This window comes from Anolis sagrei, chromosome 8, assembly GCF_037176765.1.
Source record: "Anolis sagrei isolate rAnoSag1 chromosome 8, rAnoSag1.mat, whole genome shotgun sequence".
Taxonomy (NCBI): Eukaryota; Metazoa; Chordata; class Lepidosauria; order Squamata; family Dactyloidae; genus Anolis; species Anolis sagrei.
This window is the reverse complement of record NC_090028.1, coordinates 20255519-20265253: the sequence shown is the minus strand read 5'-3', so window position 1 is coordinate 20265253 and position 9735 is coordinate 20255519. Positions and strand designations below refer to the sequence as shown.

The window sequence follows — 9735 nt, the reverse complement described above, 5'->3', positions numbered from 1 at the left end:
CATATATTGTAAATATATGATTTAACTCAAGTCCTGTATCGGTGGTATTATGTTTCTTCTCCATTTCTTTTTTCATAATTTAATTTTAGCTTTATACAATTAATGCCAATTAAGGAACAGAAAGTGATTGATTACATGGATTGCCCGATTGTGTCTATATAACATTTGTAGTTTTCTGACCTTTCCTACCCACTATATATGACTCCTGGAATGAGGTCAACTATCTCTGTTCAAAATGAAGTTCAACAGTGACAAATGCAAAATACTCCACTTTGGCAGGAAAAGCGAAATGCAAAGATACAAAATGGGGGACGTCTCGCTTGAGAGTAATAAGTGTGAAAAAGATCTTGGAGTCCTCATGGACAACAAGTTAAACATGAGCCAACAATGTGATGTGGTGGCAAAAAAAAGCCAATGGGATTTTGGCCTGCATCAATAGGAGCATAGTGTCTAGATCTAGGGAAATCATGCTACCCCTCTATTCTGCTTTGGTTAGACCACACCTGGAATATTGTGTCCAATTCTGGGCACCACAGTCAAAGAGAGATGTTGACAAGCTGGAATGTGTCCAGAGGAGGGCAACTAAAATGATCAAGGGAGGGAGAACAAGCCCTATGAGGAGCGACTTAAAGAGCTGGGCATGTTTAGCCTGGAGAAGGCTGAGAGGAGAAATGACAGCCATGTATAAATATGTGAGAGGAAGTCATAGGGAGGAGGGAGCAAGCTTGTTATCTGCTGTCCTGGAGTCTAGGACGTGGAACAATGGCTTCAAACTATAGGAAAGGAGATTCCTCCTGAACATGAGGAAGAACTTCCTGACTGTGAGAGCTGTTCAGCAGTGGAACTCTCTGCCTCAGAGTGTGGTAGAGGCTCCTTTTTTGGAAGCTTTTAAACTGAGGCTGGATGGCCATTTCTCGGGGGTGCTTTGAATGTAATTTTCCTGTTTCTTGGCAGGGGATTGGACTGGATGGCCCATGAGGTCTCTTCCAGCTCTATGATTCTATGATTCACTTACTGAAACCTGTGTCAGGTAGGGAATTGGTAATGTGGTGGAATGAAAATCACACATAGTTCAAAGTGGAAATTCAAGACTGAGATGTATCCATTTGTTGTGCACAAGAATCCCTGTATCTGGGCTGAGGTTTTATTAAACAAAAGCAAGAGGAGCCAATACCATATTTCACTTATAAAGAAAACTGAAATCCTTCATAATCCAGCCAAAATAACAGAATTGTAAAGCACAACCCAAGTAACATTGCCAAAGTTAAGAGTCCTATTAATGAAGACAAGCTGAGGAGTGCAGAGCCAGGTTAGGAACAACAACAAGCAATAGCCAAGGTCACAGTCTAGTAATCAGATGCCAGGAGTTCAACTGCCTGTGTTTATAAACCAACGATGAAGAATCCAGAAATACAAATGAAAGCCAGAGTTTAGAAGTCAAGCCAAGTAATCAGGAATGCAAACGGAAGTCAAAATCCATAAGTCTAAAGCCAGGAATTCATTTGTCCTGGTTCAGAAGTCAGAACCAGCAATTCAGGAATACTAACAGGGTCCAAAACAAGAGTACAGGGAACCAAGGTCAAAGTCAGAAATCCAACCAAGGGGCAGCAGGACCAAAGTACAGGACAAGAATATGTTGTCTAGTTCATCAGAGGCATCTTCATTTGGAGGTCTCATCTGATCCAGCCTCCAGCTTTTATCACTGGAGCCTGTGACCCCTTCCAAAGCCCGATTAACCTTTCCCACATTTGCTGGAAACACTGGGAAATGTCCTCCTCTGCTGGAGATCTGCTCCCTCCAGAAACTACTGACAGGATTCCTCCCAGCCTAGTAATCCTAAACCCCACACAGATCGTCCTTTCTTTTTGGGATCTGTCTCTCCACTCCCCCAGCTATCCTTCCCAATAGCTGTAAATCCTCTCACTAACTAACTCTGCTGGCTAACTGACCAACTACAGCAGTGGTTCTCAACCTTCCTAATGCCGCGACCCCTTAATACAGTCCCTCATGTTGTGGTGACCCCCAACCATAATATTGTTTTAGTTGCTACTTCATAACAGTCATTTTACTACTGTTATAAATCATAATGTAAATATCTGATATGCAGGATGCCTTTTCATTCACTGGACCAAACTGGGCACAAATACCCAATACACCCAAATGTGAATTCTAGTGGGGTTGGGCGAGGATTGATTTTGTAATTTGGGAGTTGTAGTTGCTAGGATTTATAGTTCACTGATAATCAAAGAGCATTCCGAACTCCACCAGAGATGGATTTGAACCAAACTTGGCTCCCATGACCAATGGAAAACATTGGAAGGGTTTGATGGGCATTGACCTTGAGTTTGGGAGTTGTAGTTCACCCTTATCCAGAGAGCACTGTGGACTCATGCAATGGTGGATCTGGACCAAACTTGTCATGAATACTCAATATGCCCAAATGTGAACACTGGTGGAGTCCGGGGAAAATAGATCTTGACATTTGGAAGTTGTAGTTGCTGGGATTTATAGTTCATTACAATCAAAGAACATTCTGAACTCCACCAACCATAGAATTTGCTCAAACTTCCCACATGGAATCTCCATGACCATCAGAAAATACTGTGTTTTCTTATGGTCTTTGGCGACCCCTCTGACACCCCCTTGCGACCCCCTCAGGGGTCCCGACCCCCAGGTTGAGAAACACTGAACTACAGGCTTCACTAACTCTTCTCTTCTTCACACACACTCCCTGACTTCTCTCTTCTTCACACCCAACCCAAACTCCTTCTTCTTTGACACACAGACCCTAACTCCTCTGTCAGGTTTTAAAACACACCATTCAAGACATTTTTTTTCCTTTCTCGAGTTAAGGTCCGCCCACTCTCTCCCAGCCAATCACAAACTCCCCTCATTTCCCTCCAAGCTGCTCCTAAGCACGCCCCCTTCAGGAAATGAGATTTTAAGATAGATGCCCCCAGGTACCCTTCTAAAATGGTTGCTGAATTTCCTGGGCCCACTCCTCTGAACTTTTCCTAGCCTAACAGGTTGGGAATTCATCACGCATGCCTTCTCATGATAAAGACAAACACATAATAATAATAATAATAATAATAATAATAATGTTGCTTTCTGTGCAAATTTCTATTCCAATATAAAAAGATCAGCACACTGGGTGCAGTGCCTAAAAACCTTGGCCTGCACTTAAATACAATCGGTGCTGACAAAATTACCATCTGCCAGCTGCGAAAGGCCACCTTACTGGGATCTGCATACATTATTTACCGATACATCACATAGTCCTAGACACTTGGGAAGTGTCCAACGTATGATCCAATACAACAGCCAGCAAAATGATCTTGTTTGCTGTGGTCTCATCTTGCTGGCTATAACAACATCTTCTCCAAGGGCATCAGTAGAAAAGAACTGAATGCTTCAATGGCCAGAATGGAGGTGAAACTTCAGACGGAAGCTACATGGCAGAAGCAGTAGTAAAAAGTAACTCTAGCAGGGGATTACTTCTGGACTACAGTGCTGATACTCTAGCTAACTCTTGATAGTACTGAGCAGAAGATGGCACTGGTAAACCATTTCTGAATGTCTTTTAGCTTTAAAACCTTACAATAAGACAACTGAAAATGAAGGATTAGATAACTGTTGCAAGATGTGTCCCCAGGTCAGAAGGCACCCAACCAACTATCAAGGAAGAGCAAAGGTACAGTACAAAGAGTACTTGTATCTAATGATTCAGCTGGACTCCAAGTGAAAGGGTGCTCAACTCCTAGTAGATTCAGATATGAAAGATCAAAGTTTCGCAACACCTGTAATCGAAACATGGAATATGAGAAACATATAAGCTGGAAACTGCAAAACAAGAAACAGAATGCATGGACATTCTAATAAGTGGACTCGTTCATTGGGTTGAAGCTAGTTTGATGACACACAACAATAAGAATAAATCATTCGACATTCATGGTATTTAAGTCAGTCATAAGCAAGTCTCATTGATTTGAAAGAGTGTGCTCTAATAACTATGACTGAATCTGGATCAAACTTGGTAGTTTTACATACAACTAAGAAATGTGGTGTTTTTGAAACAATAAATCAAGGGCTATTGTAGAAGGAGCAAAATCTTGATAACAGATGTGCAAGCAGGCCAGTAATTAATTTTTTATGACAGTGGCACTAAAGCGTGACAGCTAATTTTGGAGGTGCCCGTTGTGAAGGCTATTATTTATAAGGGGCTTTTAAACAGGAAAAATAAAAAAAAACATAGTTCTTGCAGATGACTCCTTAAATTATAATGCTGAGGTGGAAGCCTATTTAGTACTAAATTACTGTAGTGTTCATACAAAATTCAGAGCCCATTGTCTTAGCTATAAAATGTATTATTTCAAAATTTTGCATACAAACTTATTTTGATAAAGTTAACCCCTTGATTTGAAGCTTGGATTTGGAATTTAGTAATGTTATACTCCAGGAATGTGATACTCCAGGAAATAAAGTCCGACTGCTCATTGGAGGGAAGGATAGTAAAGGTAAAGGTTGTCCCTGACATTAAGTCCAGTCATGTCTGACTCTGGGGAGTGGTGCTCATCTCCATTTCTAAGCCGAAGAGCCAGCATTGTCCGTAGACACCTCCAAGGTCATGTGGCCGGCATGACTGCATGGAGTGCCGTTACCTTCCCGCCGGAGCGGTACCTATTGATCTACTCACATTTGCATGTTTTCAAACTGCTAGGTTGGCAGAAGCTAGGGCTGACAGCGGAAGCTCACGCCGCTCCCCGGAATTGAACCTGCGACCTTTCGATCAACAAGCTCAGCAGCTCAGTGCTTTAACCCACTGCGCCACCGGGGGCTCCATTAGAGACAAAAATGAAGTACTTTGGCCACATAATGAGAAGACAGGAAAGCTTGGAGAAGATAATGATGCTAGGAAAAATGGAAGGAAAAAGGAAGATTCTCTTCCCAAAGGGGCCGGGCCCTTGAGCCTCGCCTAGCCCCTCTCGTTCCTGCTCCACCTGGCCACCGGGTGCGCGAGCAGAGCTGGCGCTCAATCATTCTCCGCGTTCGATCCCTTCCCCATGACCGGCTCCCTTTCCCGATCCCCCGCCTCCTCTCTTTTCCCCAATCTGTGGGTGGGCCAAGGGGCGGAGCCACCGCGTCTGGCCCGCTTTGGGTCCAGAGGCGTGTCTGAAGACCCCAGCGTGTGCACCAAAAGTTGCCTCTTCTCCTGACTTTCTCTTCAGCCATTGGGACCAAGAGAGAGAGAGAGAGAAAGAGAGAGAACCCCTCCGGCTGGAGGTATCTCCCACCTCCGCTCCCTCCTTTGTTTTTGCGCCTACCTTCAGGAAAGGTGGGCATCTCCACCTCTCTCTCTCTCTTTCTTGGTCCCAATGGCTGAGGAGAAAGTCAGGAGAAGAGATGACTTTTGGTGCACACGCCGGGGTCTTCAGGCACGTCTCCAGACCCAAAGCAGGCCAGGCAAGGGAGCAAGTGCGGCAAGTGTAGTTACTGGGATGTATAGTTCACCTACAATCAAAGAGCATTCTGAACTCCACCAATGATGGAACTGAACCAAATATGGCACACAGAACTCCCACGACGAACAGAAAATATATATCAATGATTGGTTGGGGGGGGGGGGGGCGCCAAAATACTGTTTGCTTACCTTTGAAAATTATCTAGGGCCACCTCTGCTTTTCACCCAGAACCACACCAGAGTCCACTAATATTATCTAGAAATGTTTATTAAGAAAAGTTGGAACAAAAGGAAAAAAGGCTTATTCAAATGGGTTAGTTGAGCAGAAAATGCAAAATAGCAATAATACAAAAATGGCAAAGTACATAAAGTCAAGGAAACCAAAATCCACCGCAGGTATCCAAACATAAATCCATAAGCTAGAAAATACAAGCTTCTTTCAAGGCAAATCCTAACAGGAACAAAGGCATGAATTCGCACAGGACACTTGAAAAATGAACTTGAGAACAGAGATATGAAATCATCTTTTACCCACGTTGTCTCCTCTGAACGCTAGAAGTCCAAACCACCCAATTGAAGCCATACAGGTACCTATGAGAACATGCTGCATCCCCTGGGCCTTCAAGGTGGCCTTATCTTTGATTCTTTGAGAATATTTCATTTGTCTATTTCTCACTCCTTGTCATTGCAAACTTTATCTGGCTTCCCAAGAGAACTCCCCATCGGCGCAAGGTTGATTCTCCAGGGAACTTTTACTTTCCTCACCAGAATCCAAAAACATAGCCATCTGCAGCTGACTGCAATTTTCTCTGATCACTCCCAGGCATCTCACCATGAAACCCATCAATCCCCTCATCATCTGAAACCTCAGAAAAATCCTCTGCCACTTGCTGAGCTACAGCAATATGGTATTTGCTGCTTCAAAGTTTGTCTTTAAATAATTGATAAAAAAGCCAATATTGGGCAAACTACAAAAATTCTGAAATCTTGTTCGGGTTCCATAGAAGTTTCTCATATAGCCCGAAAAAACCTACAACAACACAGCTGAATTAAGCTTCGCTCCTGTTTTACCAAAACACAACATTTCATAAATTCATAATCAAAGGTGTACAGCATCACTAGAAGTAACATTTCTTGATGTGACCAAATTTATTTATATTTATTTATTTGGAGTGCTTCTACCCCGCCCTTCTCAACCCTCTAGGGGGGACTCAGGGCGGCTTACAAAAGGCACAGTTCGATGCCCAACAGTTCACTTAATACAATATACAAAATACAATATAACAACAACAGTTATAACTAGTTAAAACAATCAAATTAATACAACAACAATACAATACAATAAGCCTTTATTGGCATAACATGGCAGAGAGTATAAAACATAGTACACGTAATAAAAAAGGGCTTCTCGTTTGCTACACATTCAGTTTGCAGACTTCATTCAGGAATCTTGCCACTGAAAGGCAGCAGCTAAAGTCCTGGCAATTTAAAAGCAAAATCACTTTGTCAGAATCGCTGCGGTTCTTCAGTGAGTCCATAGCTTGTGTTAGCAGGCTGGATCTTAGCTCCTGGTAGAGTGGACAGTGCAGGAGAATATGCGGTATGGAGTCTAGCTGTCCTGTGCTGCAGAGGCAGACCCTCTTGTCGCTCGGGAGGCCATTGAATCTTCCTCTATGGAGCGGCGATGGCATGATGTTAAATCTAGCCAGCATGTAGGCTCTTCTGTAAGAGGGGTTGGTGAGCTCTGAGATGTAAAAGGCTGGATTTCCCTGTGTGTATGGAATTGCCAAGTTAATAGGTGAGCAGGATTTGTTTGCCAAGCTCAACAATTGGTTGTGGTCCCTTTCTAGCAGCCTCCTTTTGATGAGGGTAAAAATCTCGGAAAAAGATAGTAGAGTCAAGAAATCGCTGTCGTAGCCCAATTCCCCGATCTTTGCTAGGACAGTTGAGCACCATTTGGAGTGGTGGAGTTCGCTCAAGGTGAGTTGAGTCAGAGAGTCGCTGGGACTTTGATAGTGTATAGATAGCCAAAATTTAATGGCGATTAGCCAGATAGTAGCCTCAATAGAATATTGCCCAGATTCAAGACAAAGAACTGCATACGGGACACAGTTGGGGGCACCATATAGTTTATGGAGGAATGTCGAATGAAAAGATCTGATGGCGCTGTTATTGGGGGTTAACCAGATGGGTGCTCCATAGAGAAGTTGTGACATTGCCTTTGCTTTGAAGACTTGCAGAGCTAGGGGGATATATTGATTACCCCTGGAGTGGAAGAACCTCCTGGTCGCACTGCTACTCGATTTGGCCCGGGCCAGTGTATATTTTAGGTGGGTGGACCATGACAAGTTGTTGCTAAACCAGAGACCTAGGTATTTGAAATGTTTTACTTGCTCAATATAGTGGCCCTTTATCTTCCAGACTTGTCTTTTGATGCTTTTCCCAAACGCCAAGATTTTGGTTTTGTCGTAGTTCACCTGCAGTTCGTTCGCCTCGCAAAAATCAACAAATTTATGCAGGAGTCTTTTTAAGCCCACATGAGAGAGGGATAATAGGGCTGCGTCGTCCGCAAATAGCAAAAGGGGAACATGCTTTGGGCCAATCTTGGGGCTATGCCCGTCAACTTGAGCCAGGGCTGTAGGGAGATCATGCAAAAAGATGTTGAAGAGGAGTGGGGCTAGGACGCACCCTTGTTTGACTCCCTTTTGAACCATATATACTAAAATTGGAACGATACAGAGAAGATTAGCATGGCCCCTGCGCAAGGATGACACGCAAATTCGTGAAGCGTTCCAATCAAATTAATACAATAGCAGCAATAAAATCATCTTGTGGTCAACGTTCGCCAATTCATAAATCCATAATCCATCCAGCATTGTCATTGTCCTTTCCTACTCTGCTCGTCATTGTCTTTTATCCATCTGCCAGCTTACCCAAAGGCCTGGTCCCATATCCAGGTTTTTAACTTCCTTCTGAAAGAGAGGAGGGATGTTGATGACCTAATTTCCCTGGGGAGTGCATTCCACAGGCGAGGGGCCACCACCGAGAAGGCCCTGTCCCTCATCCCCACCAGTCTCACTTGTGATAAAGGTGGGGCCGAGAGCAGGGCCTTCCCAGAAGATCTTAAACTCCGAGGTGGGACGTAGAAGGAGATACGTTCGGACAGGTACGCTGGGCTGGAGCCGTATAGGGTTTTGTAGGTCAAAACCAGCACTTTGAATTGTGCTCGGTACTGGATCGGCAGCCAGTGGAGCTGACATAACAGGGGGGTGGTATGTTCCCTGTATGATGCTCCGGTGAGTAATCTAGCTGCCCGTTGGACTAATTGAAGTTTCCGAACAGTCTTCATAGCATCTTCTTTTTGGAATGGGAAGCCAAACTGTCTTTTGCTCTCTCTTTTGACTTTATTTGGTTTCCTCAGTACTTTTAAAGTGGGTGCTTTGAATTTGGCATTGTTAGATCTAGTATCTTAACTTTCAAAAATGCACGTGTCCTACCTTATAGTTCTTTTTTCAAAGGAAGAGTCAGATTCTGTCAGAAGTACAGCTTGTTGGGTTTAGTGGGACAATTCCTAATGTGTGCGTATCAAATAGTAGTTTTAGTGTGATTGTAAACAGAAGTGCCAATGAACTGAAGGCGGGGACAGCTCATTACTATTATGGGGGCTTCACATCAGCACTTAAATGCTTGTCAGTGCACCAGCTGAATGTATGTTTTGAAGCACTGCATGATTTAAGTGTTTGTGTGTTCTTTTCCTAACCAGATATATACTTTTAATAAGATGCACACCTTAATAAGCTGCACAAAAGCACATAGAAATGCTTTTGCAAGTTCTGCATTCATGAAACATTGCCATGAAACATGGCAAAAATCCATTCTGTGCAATGGCAATCCATGTCTTTATTTTTCCTATTCATTTCACAAACAAGAATAAATTGTCACATCATTAAAATTCCCAAAACGTAACTGAGAGAATTATAATATAAGAAGAGCTCTGCCGAATCTGGCCAAATGTCTGTCTATAGTGGCCAACTGGATGCCTTCAAAAAAGTACATAAATTGGACAAAGACAACAGATTTGGACTTATGTCCAGATGTTCTTTTATTCCCCTTGAGATTAATGCAATGTTCAGCTGCTAAAGACCAAAGCCAAGAAGGGCAGTACTGCTTGGTCATATTCTCCTGGAAAATTCTGGAAGCTATACTCTTATACATATACACACAGAGAGGAGAGAAAAAGTGGAGTATAAATAATAATAGTAATAGTAATAATA

General features: G+C 43.1%; 1 non-coding gene across 1 annotated transcript; it reads left to right on the top strand.

The window, feature by feature from the left end:
• The first annotated feature begins 8155 nt into the window (after positions 1 to 8155).
• On the top strand, positions 8156 to 8263 carry LOC137097589 (U6 spliceosomal RNA). The gene has a single exon (XR_010910282.1). It is a non-coding gene; the product is annotated as a U6 spliceosomal RNA (small nuclear RNA).
• The last annotated feature ends 1472 nt before the right edge of the window (positions 8264 to 9735 follow it).